Raw genomic sequence first — 26,871 nt, 5'->3', positions numbered from 1 at the left:
AACCTAGGTGAGGATTATAAATACTCATAGTGCATGAGGAAATGAAAAGAATGGTAGGACATAATGCTATAATGCTAGAAGAAGTATGTTAAGGGTGCAGAAGAAATATTTAAGAGGAGTCCTCATAAAGCAGAGCTTTCTTCACAATTGGGATAGATGGTTTTACCATTGGGAAGGGAGGAAAATAATAAAAAGGAAGAATAAATGGATCTTACTAATAGCCTTCAGTAAGAGGTTTCACCTGTGATTGATTTTTAAAAATATTTTATTTATTTATTTATTTATTTATTTATTTATTTATTTATTTATTTATGAGAGAGAGAAGGGAGAGGAAAGGGACAAGCAGATTCTTTGTTGAGTGTGAAGCCCAGTGTGAGGCTTGATCCCATGACCTTGATATCATGACCCAAGCTGAAACTGAGAGTTGATGCTTAACCAACTGAGCCACCCAGGCACCCTCATCCATGGTTTATTTTGATTGCGCCACCCAGGGATCCCTATTTTGATCCCTGATATTATAGACTAAGAAACTGAGTAATTTGCTTAAAATTATACAGTTAGCCAGTCGTAGAGCCAAGATTTTGATGTAGACTGTCTGATTTTACTGGGTTTTGTTTCCATCAGCCAGAGTAGAAAACACCATAATTTGTGGACTTTGAATAGAGTACTCAGAATGGTTTTGCCTCAATACTGGAGAAAAATTAGTCTCAGGATAAATGTTGCATTGATCCAGCTCAACAAAAAATTGGAAGCAAACCCCAAAAGGATCAAACTGTTAACAAGTAATTTATGATGTCCCAGAACCAAACTCAAAAATATTTATAGGACTACAAAAAATCCATTGTTTGACATTTCTCCATAGAAACATCCAAATGGCCAACAGACACATGAAAAAATACTCAACATCGCTCAGCATCAGGGAAATACAAATCAAAACCACAATGAGTTACTACCTCACACCTGTCAGAATGGCTAAAATTAACAAGTTAGGAAATGACAGATGTTGATGAGGATGCAGAGAAAGGGGAACCCTTTTACCTGTTGGTGGGAATGCAAGCTGGTACAGCCACTCTGGAAAACAGTATGGAGGTTCCTCAAAAAGTTGTGAATAGAACTACCCTACAACCCAGCATATTACTAGATATTTACCCCAAAGATACAAATGTGATCCCAACAGAAACCTGCACCCCAATGTTTATTGGCAATGTTCATAATAGCCAAACTGTGGAAGGAGCTGAGATATCCATCAACAGATGAATGGATAAAGAAGATGTGATACACACATATATATATAAATAAATATTAGCCATAAAAAATGAAGTCTTGCCATTTGCAATGACATGGATGGAACTAGAAGGCATTGTGCTAAGCGAGATAAGTCAATTAGAGAATTATCATACAATTTCACTCGTGAAATTTAAGAAGCAAAACAGAGGAGCATAGGGGAAGGGAGGGAAAAATAAAACAAGATGAAATCAGAGAGGGAGACAAACTATAAGAGACTCTTTTTAAAAAAAATATTTTATTTATTCATGAGAGACACCCAGAGAGAGGCGGAGACACAGGCAGAGGGAGAAACAAGCTCCCTGCAGGGAGCCTGATGTGGGACTCAGTCCCAGGACCCTGGGATCATGACCTGAGCCAGAGGCAGACGCTCAACCACTGAGCCACTGAGGTGCCCAAGAGACTCTTAATCCTAGGAAACAAACTGAGAGTTGCTGGAAGGGATGGGGGATGGGGAATGGGGTAAAGGTGATGGGCATTAAGGAGGGCATATGATATAATGAGCACTGGGTATATACAACTGATGAATCACTGAATTTTACCTCTGAAACTAATAATACACGTTAATTAATTGAATTTAAATAAAAATATAAGGAAAACAAACAAAACAGAAATATCCATTGTTCAACAAAGTGAAATTCATAAGGTCTACATCCAATCAAAATATATCAAACATGCAATGAGGCAGGAAAACAGTACTCATAATGAAGAGAAAAATCAACCAATAAAAACTGACCCAGAAATGACATAGGTGATAGAATTAATAGACAAGGATATTAAAACAGTTAGTATCATTGTATTCCATATGTTAAGCCAGAGTAAAAATTCATCATATTAGAAATACTGAAGATACTTTAAAAAAAACCCAAGTGAAACTTCTAGTGATGTAGATTATAATAGTTGAAGCCAACAGTCCTCATGAAAGGATGGTCATCTTTGGTGAGGTGTCTGTTAAGGTCTTTGAAACATTTTCTTTTTAGTCTGTTTTCTTATTGTTGAGTTTTTAGAGTTCTTTGTATATTTTGAATATCATTCCCTTATCAGATGTGTCTTGTGCACATATTTTCTCTTATTCTGTAGTTTGTCTTCTTATCATCTTGCCATTGTCTTTCTCAGAGCAGAAGTTTTTAAATTTGATGAAGTCCACCTTATCAATGATTTCTCTCATGGATCATGTTTTTGGTGTTTTATCTAAGAAGTCATATCCACACTCAAGATCATCTAGGTTTTGTCCTATGTTATCTTTTAGGAGTTTTATACTTTTGTATGGCTTTACGTTTAGATCTGTGAGCCATTTTTGATTTATTTTTAGCATGGGGATATCCATTTCCAACAATTTGTTGAAAATTGTCTTTGCTTCATTATATTGCTTTTGCTCCTTTGTCATAGATCAGTTGATTGTATTTCTGGGATTTCTATTTTTGTCTGTTCTTTTCTCAGTACCACACTGTCTTGATTACTGTAGCTTTAAGGTAAGTCTTGAAGTTGGGTACTGTCAGTCTTTGAACTATACTCTCCAACATTTGGCTATTCTAGCCTTTCCATACAAATATCAGAATCAGTTTGTTGATATCCACAGAATTACTTGCTGGGATTTTGCATTGAATCTGTAGATCAAGTCATGAAGAACTGACATCTTGACAATATTGAGTCTTTCTGTCCATTATTCTTTTGTTTTGTTCATCAGTTTTGCAGTTTTCCTCATGTAGATACTGTGAATATTTTGTTAGATTTATATCAAAGTATATTAATATTTTGGTCACTAATGAAACTGGTATTGTGTTTTTAATTTCAAATTCCACTTGTTCATTGATGGCATATAGAAAGGTGATTGACATATGTATATTAACTTTGTATCCTATAACCTTTCTATACTCACTTGTTCTTTTGTCACTTCTTTCAGATTTTCTACACAGATGACAATTATGCCATATGCAAACAAGGACAGTTTTCTTCTCAGTTTGTAAACCTCCTATTTCTTTTTTTGTTTGTGTTATTGCACTAACTATTGCACATACTGGAAGTATGTGTTAAAAAGGAATGGTTATGGGGGACATTCTTACTTGTAGTTGATCTTGGGAATTCTTTGAGTTTTTACTATTAAAGATGATGTTAGCTATAGATTTTTTTGTACATATCCTCATCAAGTTGAATAAGTTCCTTTTATTTCTAATTTATTGAGAAATTTTATCATGAACACATATTGGATTTTTGTCAAATACTTTTTCTACTTCTAATGTTCATATCATATTATGAACATTAGATTTTCTTTTTTTAACCTATTGATGTGATAGAGTCCATTAACTGATTTTCAAATATTAAATCATCCTTGCGTATCTAGAATAAATCCCACTTGGTCATGGTGTATAATTCTTTTTATAAATTGTTGGACTCAATTTGCTAATATTCTGTTGAAGATTTTTACATCTTCAAGAGATATAAAAAAGATACTGTTTTATAGTTTTCTTTTCTTGTAATATCTTTGTCTGGTTTTGGTATTAGGATAATGGTGGCCTCCTTGAATGAGTTAGGAAGTATTCTCCGTTGCTATCTTCTAAAATAGATTATAGAGTATTATGGATCTGGTGATACTCGTTTTGGAAAGTTATTAGTTGCTAATTCATTTTCTTTTATAAATATAGACCTATTCATATTGTCTGTTTTTTCTTGTGTGAGTTTTGGTAAATTGTGTCTTTCAAGAAATTGGTCCATTTTATCTAGGTTGCGGGCATAGAGTTGCTCATAGTATTCCTTTATTATCCTCTTGTTGCCATTAGGTTTGGTAGTGATGTCACCTCTTTCATTTCAGATATTAGTAACAGCCTGGCTAGAGGCTTGTTGATTTTTTTGATCCTTTCAGGGAACAAGCTTTTGGTTGCATTGATTTTCTCTATTGATTTCCTGTTTTCAGTTTCATTGATTTCTGCTCTAATTTTTATTATTTCTTTTCTTCTGCTTACTTTGGATTTAATTTGCTCCTCTTTGTCTATTCTCCTAAGGTAGAAACTTAGCTTATTGATTTTAGATGATTCCTCTTTTCTGATATATGCATTCAATGCCATAAGTTTCCCTGTAAGCATTATTTCACTGCATCCCATAATTTTTGATAAGTTGTTTTTGTTTTCATGTAGTTCAAAATATTTAAAAATTTCTCTTGAGATTTTTTTTTTTTTTAAGATTTTATTTATTTATTCATGAGAGACAGAGAGAGAGAGGCAGAGACACAGGCAGAGGGAGAAGCAGGCTCCATGCAGGGAGCCCGACATGGGGCTCGATCCCAGGTCTCCAGGATCATACCCATACCTGCAGACGGCGCTAAACCGCTGCGTCACCGGGCCGCCCCTCTCTTGAGATTTCTTGTTTGAACCATGTGTTATTTCAAAATGTGTTGTTTACTCTCCCCATATTTTGGGATTTTCCAATTATCTTTCTGTTATTAATTTCTAGTTCAATTCTATTGTGATCTGAGAGCAGACATTATATTTCTGTTCTTTTAGGTTTGTTGAGATGTGTTTTATGGCCTAGAATGTGTTTTATCTTGGTGAATGTTTCATGTGAGCTTGAGGAATAACGTGTGTTCTGCTGGGTTGACTACATTTTTAGACTGAATGACATAGCTCCTTTCAAGGTGACCTTCTCTGTATAACTCTATTCAGGTTTCATCAACTGCTCTTTCCTCTCATCCTATGAGTGTAGAGGTAGTAACATTCCACTGCGGTTACTAATCTGGGGTTACTCCACTATTCCACGTGGGTCCTCTATAACCACTCCTTGTAAATAGTCCTTTATTAAATCCCCAATTCTTTTAAAATTGAAAGTACCATGTTTTTTTCTGCTGTGACCTTGCTTGATACAGTCAGTTTGGAAGTGGATCCCAGAACCTTTTCCAATTGAGCCATCCTAGTGGCAAACTTATGTCCTGGGGAAATGGCTAAAGGAATGGTTGGAAGGATTTATAACATAGGAAGCCCAAGGCAATTTTGTCATTGGGCAACCTTGTTCAAGTATAATGCAAGTGAAGAGTCATCCTCCCTTATTTTTTTAACAATGTCTTCTGGGCAGGAATTTCTACGAGTGATACTAGAAGCAACCGGAAGCAGAAGCTCGGCTACAGCTGTGTGGCTTCAGATGTGCCAGGCAACAACAGCACGTATAATCCTGAACTCATTATTTATTGCTACATATCAAATCTCCTTAAGACAGAGTAGCTTAAAACAATAGCCATTTTATTATCTCCCATTGTTCTGGTCTCATTAGGAAGATTCTCATTTGTGGTCTGTCATTCAGTAGCAGTCAGATGGCAGTTGTAGCTAGAGTCATCTGAAAGTGTGAGTTGGATGTCCAAATGGCTTCTTCATTCTGTTTCGCAAGTTGGTACAGACCACTGAATAGGAGAAAATCTGCAGCTGTCTACCATGCTTGATTTTTTCCCATAGGGCGTATTCACATATTTCACAGTATGGTTGTCCCAGAGTTGTTAGAATTCTAACATGAAGGCTTATTACTGCCCCCAGGATGCATTTTCCAAGGGAGCCAGATGGAAACTGCATCATTTCTTATAGCTTAGCTTTGGAAGGCATGCAGCTTCACTGTGGCCACATCTGTTGGTCAAAAGTTAGTTCTAGGCCTGCCCAGATTTAAGGGAAGACAGTCAATATCCCAAAGCAGTGGATCATTGGAAGACCATCTTTAGGGACTAATGATCATAAGATATAGGGGTGGTTATTCTGGCACTGATGATGGCAGCAGCAAGGATTGGAAGCATCTCTTTGGAATGCTGAGGTTTCTGTTGTAGATAAAGACCACAGGCTGAAAACAAACTAAACTGGCTCTTCATTTCATCCTCACATCTGCAGGCTGAGGTCCCTTTGGAAAATCAGGAAAGGGCCTGGACTCTGGGAGTCTTGCAAACTAAGAACCTAAGTATTCTACTTTAGGGCACATGGCATTAGGGAGGCAAAAATAACCCAATTTCATATAAGTGAAGAAACTGAAGCTAGAGAGATTAAATAAATGGCGAAGTCAGGATCAAATCTAGGGCGCCTAGGTGGCTGGCTCTGTTGGTTAAGCATCTGCCTTTGGCTCAGGTCATGATCCCCGGGGTCCTGGGATCAAGGCCTCCATCGGGCTTCCTGTTAACCAGAAGTCTCTGTCTGCTTCTCCCTCTCCCTCTGCCTGTACCCCCCACCTCCTCTATGCTTGTGCTCTTTCTCTTGTGTGTGCACATGCTCTCTCTCTCTCAAATAAATAAAATCTTTTTTTTTTTAAAGGTTCAAATCTTGGTCTGGCTGCTGTGAAAAGCTCCTAATACTAAGCCAGGTTCTGGAATTTGAAATGTCCACACAGGCCAGGGAAGTTCAATAAATGCATCAGGCTACAGTAAAACAGCCATCAAGAAGCAGCTTATATTGCAACCAAGCTGAACACTTACCTAAAGAGACTGCCTTTTAACATACTTGCAGACAAAACCAAACTAACCAGTCAAACCAAATTCTACCCCACAGCAGTGGTGTAGGTGGTGTAAAGATTACCTGTTGACAGCTGAGAGGTATTTGTGCCTTTTCTTCATATGGATGGAGCTAGAGTTTGCAGACTGGTGTTTTTGGTCACTTTCCTATGGAATGGCAAATAAAGCCATTCCACACACTCATGCCCAAGGGTGATCAGTTTGTGACCTTCGTGCTAAATTGTACTATTATTTTCCCAAATATGTTAATTCATTTAATCTTCACACAGCCTTGTAAAGCAAGTAGTATTACTTACATTTCACTGATAAGGACCTGGTTGCAGAAGGCTTACACAACTTAGGCAAGATTGTACAGTGTTAGAGCCATAATTCAAAGCCAGGTCTATGTGATCCCAAATCCCTGATTTTTCTTCTATTCCAATGCTTTTTGGTTAACCTTTCTTTATTTTCTTTTTTTTTTTTTTCCTTTCTTTATTTTCAAAATGAGGGTAATAGTACCTACTTTGCTTTCCTTAAAGGGTGATTGTGAAAATAAACACAGTGAATATGAAAATGTAGATCAAAGACTTGTCCTTTTTAAAGTGGTAAACAAAAGTATGCTACTCTTTTAACTTATTTAACAAAATATTTTGAGAATTTACTTTGAATCAGGTATTCATGCTGGAATACTGCGGTGAGCACAGGTGTAACCTGACAGCATTTTGCTTCAGCTGCACTGAGTATCCCTTGCTTTCTACCTCCCCATTCCCTTCCCACTCCCTGTGGAAACCTGCCTGGCACTTACCTAGGTGCAGCCTGGAGGTGTGAAGTCCTTAATACCCTATGTGGCAACTCTTGACAATGGGTAATGGAAGCTGATGGATAAATGCCATACCCCCATCCTACTCTCAGGTAATTTCTCTTCCGTATCACATTCTATATGCCTCCTAGTAGGATTAAGGTCCTGGTGGGATTCAGCTCTGGTTATTCAACTGAATTGACCAACTCAGTAACACTTTGGCTTTTCCTTTCACCGTTTCTTTCCCTCTAGCTCCTCATTCTTGCTCCCTGACAGGTACTTGTCTTAGACTTTGCTTCTGATGGGGAAACCAGAGTAAGACATTTGGTATCTAGAGTGGTCTTGGAAAGCTGATTTTCAGGCTAGGGGAACTGGACTTTGGCTTATCTTCTGTGTGAACCGAGGAACCACTGAAATGTTTTGAGCAGAGTAGTAACTTGACCTGATGAATATTTTTATTTACTTATTTTTAAAATGATATATCTATTTATTTCAGTAAGAGGGAGAGAGCATAGTAGGGAGGGTCAAAGGACAAGGGAGTGAGAAACTCAAGTAGACTCCTCACAGAGCGTGGAGTCAGACACGGGGCTTGATCTCATGACCCTGAGATTAGACCTGAGCCGAAACCAACAGTCAAACGTTGAACTGACTACACCACTCCCCTGACCAATATTTTTAAAGGATCACTCCACCTGTTGTATTAGAAATGAACTTTAGGGGAGATATTGGCCCTGTCAGTGATGGTCAAAGTGAAAGTGGTAAGAAATGGTTACATTCTGGATATATCTCAAGTCAACTGGATTTGCTGATGGATTGCATATAAATTATTACAGAAAGAGAGACATCAGGATAACTGTATGTATGGCCTGAGCAACTGGAAAGATTGAATTACTACTACCTGGGATAGGAAATAGTATGGGAGGAACAGGTTTAGAGAATTAGGGTGATTAGTCATTATTTTTTCCATTTATTCATTCTTTCAAATTGTCAAATATTAGATGAGTAGCTGCTCTATACTGGACATTGTGTTTGGCTCTAGAAATTAAATGGTGAATAAGAAAAATATACTTTTGTCCTCCTAGGCACTCAAAGGATAATAAATTTGACGTTTATAATTCAGTGTGATAAATGCTCTTGTGATTAGAGGAAGGATTCTAACACCAGAATGAAGAAAGAGGAGGAGGGACAGAGGGGTAAAGAGAAGAAGGAATATGAGAAAGAAAAATTTCCTTGATTTAAGCTTTTGCTACGTACCTGGCTTTTTATGAGCTTCTTTATCCCATTTTGTCTTATTTAGTCCTCTGTGAGGTAGATATTGGAAGGAGTGGTGGTGGAGGTTAATGGATTAAGGTAACATTGTATCAAAATTTTTAAGAAGCATGTCTTGATTCTATAAAATGAACAAAACATCTAGCCTTGTGTCAAAAACTTGTGCAAACCTCTGTGCTGAAGGCAAGGCAAGGTTTTTGAACTTCTTTTTCCTCTCCCTAGATTTAAACCCAAGTTGTCAGATGTTACCCTCTGTGACCAGCTACTTTACAGGAAATCAAAAGAATGAGTGCAAGATGGCTGTGCCTCCTTCCATATGGGAGAAGGCCTTGCTCCTCTGATCACTCTTACCTCAGGGAAGAAGCAGGAAAAGAGACCCACCAGTCTCAATGAGCTTTGAACCCTTCTAGTCGCTATCCACAGTTCAGATTAGTGTTTGGTCCTCTTGGGAGAAGAGGGAGGTAAGTAGGCAGAAGAATGGACAATTTCTTCTTTTCCCAGAGGTAGGATTACTTCCTTTTATAGATAATAGGGTTAGTAATTGGTCTAAGTTCAGCTAAGCAGCAGAGCCTATGACCAACCCAGGTTTGTCTAGACTTTTTCAGCTCTGCAGAACCAAGGTCTGCGATCTTTGAAAAGAAAACCTGTAGCCAAACAGAGAAAAAAGGTATGTGGTTGCTTAGGAGGCTGCTTATAAATAAAGGCCTTCAAGGCACAGGAATTCTCAGGGGATCAGAGAGTGCCAGCACAAATGAAATTTCTGAGCCATGTGGCTACCATACCGTGAAAATATCGGGCTTGCCAGATTTCAGCTCTCTCTGAAAAGAGCTTAGGTCAAGAAAACAAACTGAGATTGGCTAATTGTTACCCAGATTTTGACCCTGCTGAAATGTCTCCCATATGATTCTCCCTGGGTTTCAACCTATCATGCTCCTATTTGTTTTTTTTAATAATTTTTAAAATGTTAAAATAACTTTTTTCTGATCATAAATACTTTTTCATTGTAACAAATCCTAAAATATAAAAATTTATAGAGAAGAACTTAAAAATTATCCATAACCCCACAACTCAGCACAGTGAATTTGTTGGTACATACCCTTCTAGATTTCTAAACTCTATGTTTGCAAGTTTGATGTGACGTCCTTTCCACCACTTCTTAGTGTATCCCAAGTTTTGGGTGCTGAAGAAGGTGTTGGGCAATGCAATTCCGGAAAGAGAACAAATCAGATCCAGCACAAGTGCCTCTTTTCCCTTTGTCTCCTTCACCTATAGAGTCCAGATCCTGAGTCCTGGGGGTCCTGAGAGTCTAGAATGAAGGCTTTGAGCCTGTTGAAAAGTTAGAGAACAGTCAAATAGAAAGGACATGCTAACTCTGGAATCTTGAGGCTTGTGGACTCTGGTTTGAAATATAAGACTTGGAACCCACACTAAAGTTTTGATCATTCTTCTGGCCTCTATATGGACTTTCAGTGCACAGTAAAAGATGAGTTGGTAAACTTTTTCTATAAAGGACCAGATGGTAGATATTTTAGGCTTTCTAGACAATACTGTCTCTCTACTCAACTCTGCCATCGTAGCACAAAAGCAGGCATAGATAATATGTAAATGATGGGCATGACTGTGTTCCAGTAAAACTTTATTTAGAAAAATGGATGGGAGGCTAGATTTGGCTGCAGGACCACGGTTTGCCAATCCTTGTGCTAGTTAAAGGAAGAACATTTGGGAAGATATTAGCATCTTTTCCCCATTACCAAAGGTGGACCCCTGGGCCTACACATACAAACACACACACACAGACATACTTGAAATGATATTGTAGATTCAGCTTTTAAAATTGGGGTACAGTAGATATAAATTTGCCATTTAACATTTTTAAGCATGTTCAGTGGTATTGAGTATATTCACATTTTTGTGCAACCATCACAACCATTCGTCTCCAGAACTTTTTACATTTTGCAAAACTGAAACTGTAAACCCCTTAAATACTCTCATTACCTACCTCCCTGCCAGCCCCTCACAAATACCATTTTACTTTCTTTCTCTCTTTATAATTGTGACTACTCTAGCTATCTCAAATGAGTGGAATCATATGTTATTTGTCCTTTTGTGACTGGCTTCTTTTTTTCTTTTTTTTGTTTTAAGATTTTATTTATTTATTCATGAAAGACACACACACACAGAGGCAGAGACCTAGGCAGAGGGAGAAGCAGCCTTCATGTAGGGAGCCTGTTGTGGGACTCAATCCTGAGACTCCAGGATCACGCCCTGGGCCAAAGGCAGACGCTCAACCACTGAGCCACCCAGGCATCCCAATGACTGGCTTATTTCACTTTGCATATTGGCTTCAAGATTCATCCATGTTGTAGCATGTGTTAGACGATAGATTACATTTTATAATATTTTAAAACTTTACAATATTTCCTACATATTCTTCAGGTATTTAAAAACCTTTGGTAAATACCGTTTTTGAAAACTGCGAAATATTCCATTGAGTTAGACAGACTGAAGGGAGAGTCATTTGAGATCAGAGCAACCTTCTTGGGAGGAGCACTGCTTGCTCCCCTAAACACAGCTGATTGGATTGAGGACTAATGTACTGACAAAGGTTGTCCACTCATATATAGGCTGCCCAGTAGAAATGCTTGCTATAGAAGTGCCCAGCATAAGCCAACTGAATCCAGTGGGGAAAGTGTAATTGTAAGGCAAACAAAATGAGAGCAAGTCACACTGAGGCCCACAGTGATAGTCAAGCTGCCACTTTAATCCACCACAATGAATAATCTGAGCTTGTCTTTTCTTTTTATTCTGATGAACTTGGCAGGCAGAACCAGTATATCCATCAGTAGATGATTCATATTTATAAACATTCTCATTTGCTGGGCATTTAGGTTATTCCCAGTGTTTTGCTGTTATAAACAGTGCTTCAATAAGCATCTTTGTGCATAATCCTTCTCTGCATACCCAGTCACTTCTTTAGGACAGCTTATACCTTCAGTGGAAAATGTATTATGACTATGGATTGTTCAGTCTCTTGGTCCCTTAGAAGTTGAGGATTCAAGAGAACTTCACTGCTAAAAACATGGATTGACTGGTATTAAGGAGAACTAACAAAATGGCTCAAACTTGCAGGTGGAGCCCAGAAAATCCGGCAGGACAGTAAGGCACTACTGACTAAGCCGAAGGGCCAGGAACATAAGCCCAAGCTGGTGAACTGAGTCAGTTCATTGGGGATGGCACTGAAGGTTGGGGAAATGTGAAGATAGAGTCCTCTGATGAGTGGTTGTATAAGCTACAGGGCCTTCCCCTAGCTTTAAGGTGTAAACTTGGTCTGTTGGATTTACATGAATTTTGAAGACATTAATGACATGATAATGCCACATGCTGTAATACTGGCTGCAGTAGAATTACTCAGCTATATCTAGTTCTTCCCACTTTGGGGACATATAGAAGGGTGTGCTTTCTTGTCTTTGGCAGATAGTCAGGGTCATGAAATATGTAAATGATGGCCATCCTGGCCTACGTTGGTGGCTTGTGGGCACACAAGGCATAGGGAAGAGTCACAGGCATTTTAATGTCAAAGAGTCATCTGCATCTGTCATCTGATGCAGAATAGAATGAGAGCTCACTGAGAATTACATCTAGTTGGATTGAGTTACCTTGTCTGTATGTCTTGCAGCCACAGCATCACAGCATCCCTCCGAGGCCTAGACTTCAAGTGGGCCCCAGGTTATAGGTCCCTGTACTCTCCAAAGTGCCTGGGGAACTTCTCAGCTCTGCTTGTGCCAAATTTGTTGCCAGCTTTTAGTGTCTCCTGGGCTCCTAGAGATTAGAAGAGGGGAAGGAATATTACTGAGGAGTTCCCCATATATTCTATTTCATACTGGAGCTTGGGATCAAGACTGGAACTCCAAGAGAATTACAGTGGAATTTCAGGCTTCTCAATGTGAAAGAAGAAACACATAAAAAATCACTTTTTTGAAAGCTCCATTATCTCAAAATGGGCATGATACAGGGTTGTAGCAAAGATAAAGTGACATACACTTAGGATAGTGCCTGGTAAGCAGTGGGAGCTAAATAAACATTAGTTCGCTTTAAAGTGCTCCCCAGGAAATGCCACACTCACAGTCCTGTAGGTCTGCTTCTCTTTGCCCACTTGTCTTTTTTCTACAAACTGAATTCTTCTCTGTATCCTCTGTGCCTTTTCTCTACCTCATGTGTTTTTGCTGACTTCTATTTTGGTTCATTTATGGCTTTTCATGGCCTCTCCAGTTTCTCTCAAACTTGTGACCTGTAAGCTTCTGTATACTGCCTGATTCTATTTATATTTACCAATTTAAATTCTTAGGAGTAGAATGGGCTGGTTCAGTCTTCTCTATCTGGGCAGATCTTTTTCTGGGCCATATGATAAGCTTCTGGCTGCACTGGGGTCAGGTGCTCATGCTGGTATGGCAGGAGGGAAGAGTTGAGAGTCTGAAAGAAGCCCGATGGCTTCAAGGTGGAATTTAGAGCATGGCTGCCTGGAGCTGGGGGCTGCAGAAAGACAGTTTCCTGTAGAAGTGGCTAGGGATGTAGCAGACATGCCTTAATTGGAACATCTAGTAGAGACTCACTGAATTTTGGGTTTTTCATTGCCCAAATTAAAGAGGTGTAGAGACTTACCTAGAGTCACATAGTAAGTGGTAGAGCAGAAATTAGAATTTGAGGCAATTGGTGGCTCAGTCAGTTAAGTGTCTTGACTCTTGATTTCAGCTCAGGTCATGATCTCAGTTGTGAGATAGAGCCCCATGTTCCCACTGGGCACAAAGCCTGCTTTTTTTAAAAAAAAAGAAGAAGAAGAAGAAGAAGAAGTTAGAATTTGGCTTAGTTGGGTTTCTAGTAATTAGGTATAAATATAAAAAAATATTTAATATTTCTTGATGGTCTACCATGTTTGGGACATTAAACAAACCAAACCAAAATCCTTGTGCTTGTGGGCTTACATTCTAGAGGAGGAAGAAAGATAATAAATTCAATCATGAAAGATAAGTTATATAGTATGCTAGAAAGTGACAAGTGTTATGGGAGTGAGGGAGATTAGATGTGCTACTCGGGGACAGGAGCTATGATTTAAAATAGGGACATCAGTGTAAGCCTCAATCTGATGGTAGGAGAGCACGCTCCCCTCACCATGCTGCAGGTTTCCTGAGAATAGAACTATATATATTCCTTCTCCCACTGGCCTAATGCCTTGACTATGGTCATCATGGAATGACTGCTTATTGAACTGAACACTTGCAGGAGTACTAAGGAAGGACAAAGAAAGGCTCTAAGTTTTTCTTCTTCTTCTTCTTCTTCTTCTTCTTCTTCTTCTTCTTCTTCTTCTTCTTCTTCTTCTTCTTCTTCTTTTGCGTCTTCCTGTGTAACCTCATTTTAATAGCACGCTTCATGGAGCACCCCCCATATCATATAAGTCATTGCAGAAATGTGCCCTTTCACTCCTTGTGGGACTATTAGCTTCATGATATGCCTTGTAAGCACTCTTAATACAAAATTGTGGAAGGAGATTTAATTAACAGAGAAAATACAACCTAAGCATTAAACACCGCACGACTTGGAGTCTCACAAAATCCCACTCCCTTGAAGGCATTGGAACAGTGGGGAGGCTGTTTGTCAGTGGTATGCTGGTAAATGTCTAACAATTGGCTCTCTGGGGCAGGGGAAAGGATCACAATTTGGAGGTTTGCACCACTTCTGTGGTATAAATACTCTCTGGCTGATTTCGAATTACAATGTACTATCTATCACTAAAGGTGGACTTGGGAAGAGCTATGCAGTAGGACACTATGATACAATATTTTCTTCATACAGATACCATTGATATAAATAACCTCAAGAGCATAGATGGTAGAAAAATATAGTAAAACAATTAGAAGGTGATGAGTTTTGAGGATTTATTATCATTGTCTTTAATATGATTTATGTAACTGTAAGTTTATACAATTGTTTTGTTTTAGTCATCTCTACACCCAATGTGGGGCTCAAACTCATGATGCTGAGATCAAGAGTCACACACTCTTCTGCCTAAGCCAGCCAGGTGCCTTAGTTCATACAATTTTTAATAATCTTTAACAACCAGTTTGCAAAAGTTCTGAAACCTTAGCAGTTGCCCCTTGTGAGCAGATACACGGCAGCCCCGGGCACACCACTGCTCCTGGGTTCTTTTCAGTGCATGCCTGTTCCTGGACAGAGGCCAGCCTATGCCGTGAATACTTGGCTGTCATGATAGAAAGACGGCTCTGTTGCTTCTTTGTCACCTCACCGCTCAATCTCCGTATGGCTGCCATCTTGTGTCTTCTGCAACTTAGCTTCTCTCCCTTTTGTAGTAAGTAGGGTTTTGTAAAGTCTCAATAAAGTGTTGTTTTCCAGGTCAGAGACACTTACATTGGCCAACATGCTTTTATTCTTCCGTGGAGGTTGAGGTCACACGTCTCTGTATTCTCTACTCCATGGTTTTCACATTCCCTTTCCCATGTACCACCACAGTGTGCCAGGCTATCATATCTCAGCTTTTCGGTGAGCATTTGTGCAATGCATATTGTGTGCTAACTTCCTTCCTGCTTGTGGTACTGGGTGCCGGCCCCGTGCCCTGACACTTACTCTTTTAAGGAGCCTAATAACGTGGGTCCTAGTCCTTCAATATGACAGGCCAGGAAACTGTGGCCTAGAGAAGGGAAGTGACTTGCCCAAGTCCAGAAGTCATGTCTTCTGTGAAACATTGCCTTTGATCTGAAACATGCAGGGGAACTCCTGTCTTCCCTCAGCTGGCTGCTGCTGGTTGTGGACTGGTGTTGCTGAATTTAGGGAGGACTCACAGATTTCTCTCTGATGGGCTCTACCATAGAATCTCAGCAAAGGGACATTTGGGTATACCACCAGAGCTGAGGTTGGAGTTAGGTCTGCTTCCTGGGAGTGTTCATGACCCCATCTCATTCTCTTGCATGTTTCTGTGCCTATTAGAGCCTAGTCCATGGCTCTTGAAGGCGAAAAGCCAGGAAGGGAGGTGGAGGCACTGATAGCAAGGGCAGGGCAGCCCAGGTGCCTTCCAACTGAGTTGCAGATGTGTTCTCCGGCAGCTTTTCTCGAGGGAAGCCAGTTTTAGCTACAGAGCAAATGTTGTGAGCCAGGTAGGAAGAGGAGGTGAGAGTTATAGGTTCATGGAGATCTAGTTCCCACAAGAGCTGAGTTTAAGTCGAAGTGTTCCTACTTATTTGTTGTGTAGCCCTGGGCAAGTCATTGAACCTCTGAGCAATTTCCTCCTCTGTAGAGTGGGGAGAGGGGGAATTATGATAGTGACTGCCATATACTGTGGGCTCTTCATGTGTTAGTGCACTCAGCATTATCCACAAGGTACTTCCTATAAAAGACTGAGCCCAGGGCCAGAAACATGGTCGGTATGTAACAAACACTGCTATTATTTATGAATCCCCACAATAATCCTCTGATTAATAATAACAGAAATAATAACAGTTGCTAGCATTTACTGAGGACTTTCTATGCAGTCAGCCATTGTTTTAACTTACTTAATTTATTAGCTGAGTTAACTTAATTTCCCCGACTATCCCATGAGATTGGTTCTGTTTTTAATCCCATTTGACAAGTGAGAATAACTAAAGCACAGTCAAGTTGAATATAGGCCAAAGACACAGAGCTAGAAAGTGACATGGTTGTTTCTATTCTCCTCAAGGTGCAAAGATGGTAACTGAGGCAGAGAGCGGCTGAATGGCATGCCTAGTGTCAGGGTTGGCAAACTGTTCTCTGGGTTGTCAGGCAGGTGAAACGACATGATGGAATAGAAACTCCTTTGTGAACTGTTCTGTCTGCTTCAGCCAGGGGTGAGTAAGCTTTGCATGTTGTTTTTTCTAGTCTAGACACACCAGCTGGCCTGAGACCCCGAGGCCTTCAGGAAGTACTGCTTGGGCTTAGTTTGTTATCTAGGTGGGGTGTTAAAAGCCGGTTTGGTGTGTAGGCCCTAGACTTACCGTCCTCTTGGGACAGTGTAGGAGCCACCGCTTGTCTGACTTCAGAGCTGCTACCAGCTGGAAGCCTCTGGGAGGAAGCCGACTGGCAGCCGGCCACCATCACGTGCAGCTGGGTTACTAGCGGTCACCCTGTGGGTTTCCTCCAGCCGCACTGACTGTCTTCAGTGCCTAAGCCCTCACTGGCACCGAGGACAGCAGGCAGCCAGGCAGGGGAGGGGAGGGGAGCTTGAGGCCCCCAGTGGCATGGAGACAATCAGATGATAGGGGGATTCTCTTTGTTCCCTTTCACCCTCGTGCTCCCCATGTACACCCTTTGCTACTTGGGTACATTCTCTCTTCCCAGGTGCATTCTCTCTTCCCAGGTGCATTCTCTCTTCCCAGGTGCCTGCTTTCCAGGATGGAGTGGAGAGGACTGTTGGGTCTTTGTGGAGGAGTTCCAGAACTCCAGAACTGAGATGCTTTTTGAGAACAGGTCACTGTCACATGCGTCTAGGACCCTTTTCTCAGCACATTGAGAACTCCTTTGGGCAGGGCAGCCCAGGGTCTCCTCTTCCCTGAGCCAGCACAGGGCCAGAGCCTGGGATGGTGTTGGGGAGAATCATGTTTCCTCAGGGAAGGCCATTTCCAGTTATTGGGTTGGAACTTGGTGTTGAGGGTGGAGGTGGCGGTGGGAGCTGCACCGTATACATTTTTGTTTATATGTATGGTGTGTGTTGGGGGGTGGGGTGAGGCAGGAGTTTTGGGAGAAAAGGAACCAGAGTCAAACCAGTCTGGAAAGGGGCAAATATGCCGGCTGGTTCTCCTGCTTAGCAAATGTGTGTGTACACTGCTAGTGTGGTAGGAAGATTCTGCACACAGATGCATGTGGCCTTGACTTCTTGCTCCCTCTCATACTTTCTGGATGAGATAGTTGATGCTCATGCGGGCTCTTTCTCTGAGCCTCTTTATCCTTAAAGGGAGAGCAGCATTCACCAGTGTGTTGGACTATCCTGGGTAGACAGGTTGACAGCCGTCCTATCTATGTCTTCACCAAAAAGGGGGAAGGAGGTAGGGGAACAAGGAGACTGGCTCATCATCTCTTGGCTGGGACTGGCATTAGCTGCTCCTTAATCTTTCCTGCCTTGAAATCCCCAAGGGCAGTAGGGAAGCTTCTAGGAGATTATGTGCAGATGAGGCCCAGCTTTCTAAAACAGAATCTTCATGGAGTTCTGCTAGAGGTTTGAGCTATTTCCTCACTAAAGGACATATAAATCCTTGCAAAGAGCATTAGGATGGATGACAGAGATTTGGGACTCTGGCTAAGTCATCCCTTGAATTGCATCGGGATTGGGGACACAGTTCACTGTTAGGTATTTGAAGGACATCGCTCCTGGCACTCCTTTATTCCCCAACCTTTCCTCCAACCCTTAGTTGTCCCTCCCTACAACCCTTAAGACCTCCCCTGTGTTTCCTCCCTCCAGACACTCTATTATTCCTTACATGACAAGAGTCCCAGTATCTTGTCCCTCATGTCTTATAGATTGTGCACTGCAAGCTGCCTCTGGATGCAAACACACATTTTCTCTGCCCGGGATCCTGCTAATGCCAAAGGGAGTAGCATGGGTGGGCTGCAGGCTATGCGTCCTGGCAGTGGATAGGGGACGGTGGGAAGGACTTCAATTTGCTTTCTCTCTGTCAGTGATGACTAAGTCCACTTTCCCTCTGATTAATCTTAAGGCAAATGTTTGTAACAAGAGTGATTTTCTTATGAAGGTCATGCAGTCCAGTATAACATGAAATTCTTCCAATTAAAGTGACTTTGACCCTACTACATGTTGTGTAATATTGACTTTGACATTATTATGCTAATGATCCATTCTCCTCTCAGGGCCTATTTTCACTATAGAGGGACTGTGAGTCAATGAAGATGATTGAAACTTCCACAAAAACCATCTCTGTGATCCTCAGATCTTCCTTGAGAGGACTTGGCAGCAGGTGGAGAATCTCAGTTTATATAGCCACAAATATTAGTCTCCTTCCCTCCCCTTACAGGATTTTACATTTAATAGAGTCACTTCCACATACATTATATGAAATCTTTGAAACACAGGTCTAAAGTAACTATTCTTGCCCATCACCAAGTTGTAGATAGAGAATCTAAGAGTCAGAGAGGGCAACTGAATTGCTTGAGGTCATATAGCCCTTAAGCAGCTGAGAGTTTCTCACAGGGCCTTCTGTGTTCTCTTCCCTCAACTTAGCTATCCCAGCCTTCTCTCTGTGAGGGGACGGGGTTGGCTACCAGCCAGGAGAGGAAGTGCTCGAAAGAAGCCTAGCTGCAACTGGTATAGAGCTGGAGGGTTGGGGGAGGAGATGGCAGTTCCTCCTGCAGCTGGCGGGGATGAAGGAGGAGCAAATGTCCTGCAGGCTGGGAGCACATTAAGTCGCCCCTTGATGTGAGGGGCAGCATGGGAGGACTAGAAAATTGGTCCATCAGTTGCCCCAAACCTGTTTGTGGTTCTTTCTGTGCCCTACCTCCCCGTGGATGGCCACACCATCTGTCAGCTGCCCAGCTGGAAACCTGCTGTGTTCCTGATCCTTGGGTCCTCCCTGTGATCCTTGCAGCCTCTGGACGCACTGCCTGGTCAGTCACCAGGTTGCATCCAGTCTGCCTCTTAGGTAACTCTCTAATAGTCCCTTCTCTGTGTCTCCATGGCCAGCACTCTGGCACCATCTTCCTTCCCCAGGCCACAGACACTTTGCCTCCAGGCTCTCTCCCTACCTCCAATGTATCCATCCATCCTCAAGGGGGTCCTTGCAATGATATTTAGAAAGAAAAAAAGTACACATCTATTTGTGTTATCCTTAAAAACCCTTCACTGGCTCTACATCACTTTCTGAATGCAATTAAAACCTTTTAGGTAAGGCATTAAACTTCCTGGCTTGGCCCTTGCTACCCTCTCTGGCTTTATCTCCCCACATGCATGTTCTGCTCTATCAAATGCTAAATTTGCCAAGCTCCGTGAGTTGTGCCATTTCTCTTCCTGCCCTCTTCACTCTTCATGCTCAGGCCTCACCTCTTCTCCAGAGCCTTCCTCTCAACACCTCTTCCAAGACTGATGTAGGTTCTCCTCCTCCATGCTCCTGTTTATCCTCATAGTAGAACCGATACTGAAATTCCCTGCTGTAATACAAAACATGTATCAAACCACTGGCACTATTAATTTGCTTCTGGGTGACACTTTTCTAGAATATGACTTTAGAATATGCCGGGGTGGAATGTGAGGTTCAGAGAGCAGGAGCCAAGGCTGCAAAAGATGCTGGCCAAACTGTTTTGCATGAGACAAGGAGAAGAATTTGTTCTTTGCTTCTAAGAGCCAAGAGGCAGGAGGGATGAAGAAGTAGGTTGGGGGGTGGGAGGGACTGAGAGAAACTGAGTTGATGGGGTAAAGGATCCTATAAGGTGATAGCCATGGACAGTCCCTTCTGGTGGGTGCGCAAAAGGTATTTTAAATAGAGAAGCTACATATTTATTATATTTTTTATTTAAATTCAATTAACATATAGTGTATTATTAGTTTCAGAGGTAGAGGTCAGTGATTCATCAGTCTTATATAACACCCAGGGCTCATTATATCACATGCCCTCCTGAATGCCCATCACCCAGTTACCCCATCCCTCAACTCCTCTCCCTCCAGCAATGAGAGGCCACATATTTAATGCCAAGTTTGTTTTTTTGTTCATTTTTAAGTGAGGCAAACCTCTTCAACCAACTTTCCCCCCAACTTCTCAATCTTTAGTCAAGTCTATTAATGTTCACCAATTACTGTGAGTAGGTTTGTGTGTATGTGTGCCTCTGGGAAGGGTAGCATTATAGAAAGGACTTTGTTGAACAGTTGGGTTAACTTGGAGACCATAGGTGTGGAAACAAGATCCAGGAGAGACCCTTGGAACATTGGAAGCCCCTGGGGAGCCAAGACATTTCAGAGAGGCCTTTGAACTGCTGCAGGGAATTGAGTGGGGACTTTGAGACCAACTTAATGGAGGAGCATCAACCCCCTGGTATCTGAATTATATTAAAAACTAAAGCAAATCTCCAAGGGAGAGTCATAGAAGTTAGAAAAAGATGCACACTTGTATCTTAATTTAGCTGCTGGGGCAGTAGTTGGGGCAGGGCTGTGGGGTGAAGCCGGATACTCTTCTTCCAGACACTTGTGTCTCCCTCCCTCACATTTTTCAGGTCTATGCTCATATGTACCCTCCTCAGAGAGGCATTCTTTGACCAGCAGAACTACTAAACCAATCCCCATCATTCTTCTTCTGTTCCTTCTAATCTTCGAAATTCTACATCTGAGTTTCAGTGGATTGTAAAGTTGTGTGAAGTTTAATGGATTTGAAGAAAGTCTCGATCTTGAAGGCTAGCCCTTAATTCATTCACTCATTCAATAAATATTTATTGAGGGCTTACTATGCACCAGGCACTTTTCTAGGCACTTGGGCTATGTCTGTAAACAAAATAAGCAAAAATCACTCATGTGGGTCCTGAGCATTAAGGTGAACACAATCTTAATTCTAATCATCTGAACTCTGCACACTGAAAAGGTTTTTCCTCTCAAATTCAGAGCACTTTACAGAGCTTCTTAGGTAGGTTGCTTCTTGGTAATGAGCACATGTCCAGCACTGACACAATGAAGTATTAAAAATGTCACTCAGTACAGTAGTTTTTCTAAAATGTTAAGGTTATTTTGTGTTTGCATAAAAAGAGTAATTAAAAATCAAATTTCTAAAGCCTCTGTCCTAAAACTAGAATATTCTGAAAGGAATCCTTTTTTTCTCTACTGATATATCAATCTATCCTCTATCTCTAATGGACCATTTAATTCAAATAACATCAAACCTAACGAATTAAAGTCATTTATTACAGTTAAACTCATCCTTCCCTTCCCCCCTCAAAAACCTAGAATACTCTATGAAGGGAGGTCAGATTGAATCCAAGTTGCTACCTGTTTGAATTTACACTACAACCATCATTCCTTCATCCAGACAGTGAGAGTTCAGTGAGTGCTGAAATAAGACCCATGCCCCTAAGATGCTCATGATCTAGAGAAGGAACATCCACAGAATCAAGCTAGAAGCACTCCTCAAGATATGTTACAGGGGACTCATATGCAAAATGTGAATACATGGAGAAAGGGGTCCCAGATTCTGAGAACAGAGGAAATGACACTTAATCTAGTTATTAGTGAAAAGGAGAAATTCATAGGTAGAGATGAATTCCAAGCAAAGGAAACAGAAAGAAAGCTATCTGAACAAAAAACCATAATGGATTCTGGTAAGTTCCCTGTGGCTGGGTTATATGCCCTCTAACTAGGATATATACAACAGGAGATGAAGCTGGAAAAATGAGCACAGTGTGGTAATGAAGGATTCTGCATAGTATCCTGCGAGAAATTAGTAGTGTAACATGATCAGACTTGTGTTTCACAAGCATCATTCTTGGAGCAGTGTCAGGAATCAGACTAGAGGAGACCAGTCAGGTGACTATTTCAGCAGTCCAGGACCAAGATCATGGCAGAGGGGCTGGAGAGAGGAATCAGACCTTAGAGAGAGAGTTCAAGAGTAAAAGTGGAAGGACTTAACATGAGAATTAAGAGGATACCAGGTGGGAATAAGGTTTCTTGCTTGGGTAACTGAGTAAACGGTGGACCTCCCCAATTACATCTCTCTTTCCCTTACTTCTTGATAACATCGGGATGATGTCTAAGCTAATTTTATTCTTTAAAAGTTTAGCCATCCTTAAATTAAATACTTACCTGGTTTGGAGAATTCTCCACCATGCCAACCGAAGGGAAAGGCCAGAAACTTGCCAGTCTCCCTTACGGCCAGGAGCTAGACATAGGAATCTAACTTTACTTATCAGATAAGATTTTTTTTGGAGCCTAGTGACACAGAAGGGGTGCCACAAAATCCACTTGGATGATGGCCCTCCTAGGAATTCTGTGAGTTTCCTAATAGCCTTTAATAATTCTCTTTTTGAGCTAAACTAGGTCAAACAGTTTTGTTTGCAACTAAAATCCCTGAATGATATACCCCTTATCCATGATTAGCTGCATGCACCAGAAATCTTCCATTTAAAATAAGTAACTAGTTACCTCAAAGGAAAGGTTACACAATGGTAGCACAATTATTATTACAAATATATAGTAAGCCTTTATTTTGTGCCAGGCATTCTTCTAAGTGCTTTATACAGATACATCATTTACAAATGATCAATTTACCAATGAGGAAATGGAAGCTGAAGTATCTCAAGGCAACACAGCTAATAAGGATTAGAGCAGCTCTTTGAACCCTGATAGTCTGACTCCAAACTGACACTCTTACTAACTACCCTAAACTATCTTGCTGTTAGAGAATCCTTTGTTTGTAAAGCCTTATAGTCTGTCCAGTCCAAATTGTATCTCATGCCTGAGTTTCTCTATTGTGCCCTCAATGAGTAAATGAGTGGAAAATGATTAACTTGCATTAGGGGAAGTAGGAGTAATGTTGGAACTGAAATTTTGAAGATTAAATGGAGCAAGAAGACATCCTTGAAATCACTGCATTACCAGGTGGCAGGTACCAGGAACCAGGTACCAGGCTGCACTAGTTAGGATGTCTTTGGCTGCAAACATTAGAAACCTCAAGTAAAAAACAAAAAACAAAACAAAAAAACCTCAAGTAGCAGTGCCTTACATCTTACAGGTATTTGTTATGTCATTTATCAAGAAGATAGGAAGTAAACAATTTCAAGTCTGCTTGACTATCTCCATGTTATCATAGACCCAGGATTTTGTATCTTTTTATTCTGCCATCTACAGAGTATTGGATTTTTGGCCTCAGGCTGACAAAATGGCTAGATAGTTGCAGGCATCTTGTCCTTTCCAGACTACTTTCAAAGTGAGAAATTAGATGTCACAGCAAAATGGAGTCTCCTTTCCATAAAAAGTATTCACTTTTAAAAGTCTCACTAGCTGGGATGCCTGGGTGGCTCATTGGTTGAGAGTCTGCCTTGGGCTCAGGGCGTGATCCTCGAGTCCTGAGATCCAGACCCCCATCAGGCTCCCTGCATGGAGCCTGCTTCTCCTCCCTCTGCCTATGTCTCTGCCTCTCTCTATCTGTCTCACATGAGTAAATAAATAAAATCTTAAAAAAAAAAAAAAAGTCTCACTGGCCGTAGCTAAGTAATGGGTTCTCCCCTAAACCAATCACCAAAAAATAGGAATGGGATTACCATGACTGGCTTAAATGATTTGTCACCTGGGGGAGAGTGAATCCTACCTTTTCTGAGTACTTTGCTTTCTGCTAAATACCTGAATAAAAATCTGAGCTCTGTGTCAAGGAAAAGATGTGAGAAAGTAGCTGTTGAATAGGAATGGACAAGATCTGCCATAATGGACACCAGGCTTCTGGTCTGGGCTGATTTGTTTCTTTGCTCAAAAAGTAATTTTTTCATTAGTGTTAAGTGCTGTGTGATTTTTGAGTCTGCCCATTACTTGCTGTGTGTTTTTGGCAAGTGATTTGATCTCTCTGGATTTTGGCTTCCATATCTCTAAAATGAAATGGCCAAAGTAGATGATTTTGAGGCCTTTCCTCATATCCCATTCATATTTTCTCTTTTATAACACTTTTACATTCTGAAATACAATTTTTGCTGTCAGAAATATTTAGGAGGTGGACAGTTTTGTCAATGACCATTTCAACTCGCTTACCACCCAAAGCCATGGTGGGACTCCCACACTCATGGCATTTGAGTGGTAGGTCAGTGGATATGTGAAGCCATTGGATAAGCATGGTGTATCTTCCAGGATTTTATGCAAAAATTTGGGAGGAAAGCCTCAAAAATTGTGTTTTCTGTTATATAATTGTGGGCCTAATATAGAATATGGTACAAAATTCTCAAACTTGGACAATAGCCACATCTCTTTTGGAGATATGTGTTTGTTTGGGGATATGTGGCTGGAGGGTCTTTATATTTTATTTTATTTATTTATTTATTTATTTATTTATTTATTTATTTATTGATTAATTATTGGAGGGTCTTTAGATAGAAAACTTAGTATGTAGCAATGACTAATATTTTCTGAATTCAAAATTGAATTAGGTTATTTGCTTATCACTTGGTCTGTTATATAAAGTTTTCCAATCTCAGCACATTGACAGTTTGGGCCAGATAATTTCTTGTTTGGGGGGCTGTGTATGTATTGTAGGATGTTTAGCAGGATCTCTGTCCTCTACCCATTAGATGCCAGTAACAACCCCCTAAGTGTCTGTCTCCCAACATTGCAAAATATCCCCTGTGGGGCAAAATAAACCCAGTTGAGAATGATGTGAATGGATTAATATATGAAGTCTTACCCCCTTCTGGGATTAATAGTTCTGTGGTCTTAGACAAGCTACATAATATCTATAAACTTCAACTTCCTTACCTGCCAAATAGAGCCAGCTCATAAGATTATTCTCTGCATTAAATGAGGTCACAGATGTTGAGTCTAGCACAATGTCTAGTCTATAATAGTCCTTCCATGAATTTTAGTTCTCTTCTTCCCTTCGGTTTTCTGGGGCTGTGCAGCTTTCCAATTGGAAGGGATCTTAGAAGTCACCATACTGGAATTCTTCATTTTACAAATTAAGAGACTGAAGTCCATAGAGCTAATCTATCCTTTTAATTCTAAATTTATCTTTATGCTCAATACGAAAGAGACATATCGAAGTGGAATTGTACAAAAGGGGGTGAGCTCAAAGACTCTCTCCTGTCAAGACTGATTTGCGAGGTTCCTGCCCCTGTAGATTTCCTCATGATGTATCACCTCTGAGAGAATTTTCGAAGCACTAAATCCCGTGTGACTCAGACTAAGTTCAAATGTTTGGTTTCAAGGACCATCAATTGTCTCTTTGCAAGCACTTGCCTTGTGCACTTTAAATGTTGGAAAATGTTAAACATTGAAACAAAATGTATGGAATATGAGAGTTAATGCTCCGAGCCAGCCAAAGTTTAAAAAAAATTATAGTCACTAAGAACACATAACAGCTGTTTAAGAAACAGAACGAAAGAAAGAACCAGAAAGATAGATGGGTGACTCCAGTTTTTCTGTTTCTTCTCTGCTAAGAACAAGGCTATTCTAACTAAAGACTGGGGCAACCTGATAAAAGGGACTAAAGCCCCTGAGAAGGGAGATATGGGGTAAGAGCTGTCTTAAGAGAGTCCATGTCTCCTGGATCAAACAAATTACTATGCAGGCTATTGGTAGATTTCCTAGTAAGACCATAGAACCACTGTTGAGAATCTGAGGGACTCATAGAAAATAGGAATCATACTGGAAAACTAAGGATGGGCAAATGTCCTGATTTTTAGGAAATTCAATTAATTTTTCCCTCCTCACTTCCACCATGAATTTGTGAGTTTGGCACCAGTTCTAGGCAAAATTCCATAAAAGATTATTCTACTAATAGCTTATGAGTGCTTACAAATTAAGCAGCAATCTCTCTAAGCCAGTAGTGTTTCAGTAAAACAGGTCATGCCAGAGTAATCTAATTTCCTTTTTTGATTAAGGCCATTAGAATGGCTGAGCAGGGATGTGGAGTGAGCAGAGAATATCCAGATGACAGCAAAGCATGTCTCTTGTGACATTGTTGAAGGCAAGATGGGGAAAGATGGGCTGGATACAGATATCATTTGGGGGCTGCATAACTGTATCTAATGGATACCAATTAACGGATGGAGAGTGATAAGGAAGCAGATCCCCAGTGGCTGCTGCAGGGCATTGGCCCTGGGCCTGTGACAGTCCACACTTTATTAGCATATTAACCAGGTCAAACAATGAATGTGCTATACCCTTGGCTCTTTGGGGGATCTGCTTGGCCTACAGGCCTTAACAAAGGGATGCATGTGGGTAGTCATGTTATGTGCCAGGTGACCCCAAGTTCCAGGGTACAACTAATTGAACACATTACTTCAGGGATATATGTTCCATGGTAGTGTAAATCCTTGTAGATATGGCTCCTGATTACTTCTTTAGCCCAGTTTTGCTGCTCTCTTCCCA

The 26,871-nt window shown here is 40.7% G+C and overlaps 1 long non-coding RNA gene across 12 annotated transcripts in view; it reads left to right on the top strand.

The window, feature by feature from the left end:
* LOC140641801 (uncharacterized) overlaps positions 1-26,871 on the top strand; it is a 179,807-nt gene that overhangs the window by 90,028 nt on the left and 62,908 nt on the right. The gene's annotated exons all lie outside the window — the stretch shown is intronic.

Source organism: Canis lupus, chromosome 10 (genome assembly GCF_048164855.1).
Source record: "Canis lupus baileyi chromosome 10, mCanLup2.hap1, whole genome shotgun sequence".
Lineage (NCBI taxonomy): Eukaryota > Metazoa > Chordata > Mammalia > Carnivora > Canidae > Canis > Canis lupus.
This window is presented reverse-complemented; position numbering and strand designations above follow the sequence as displayed.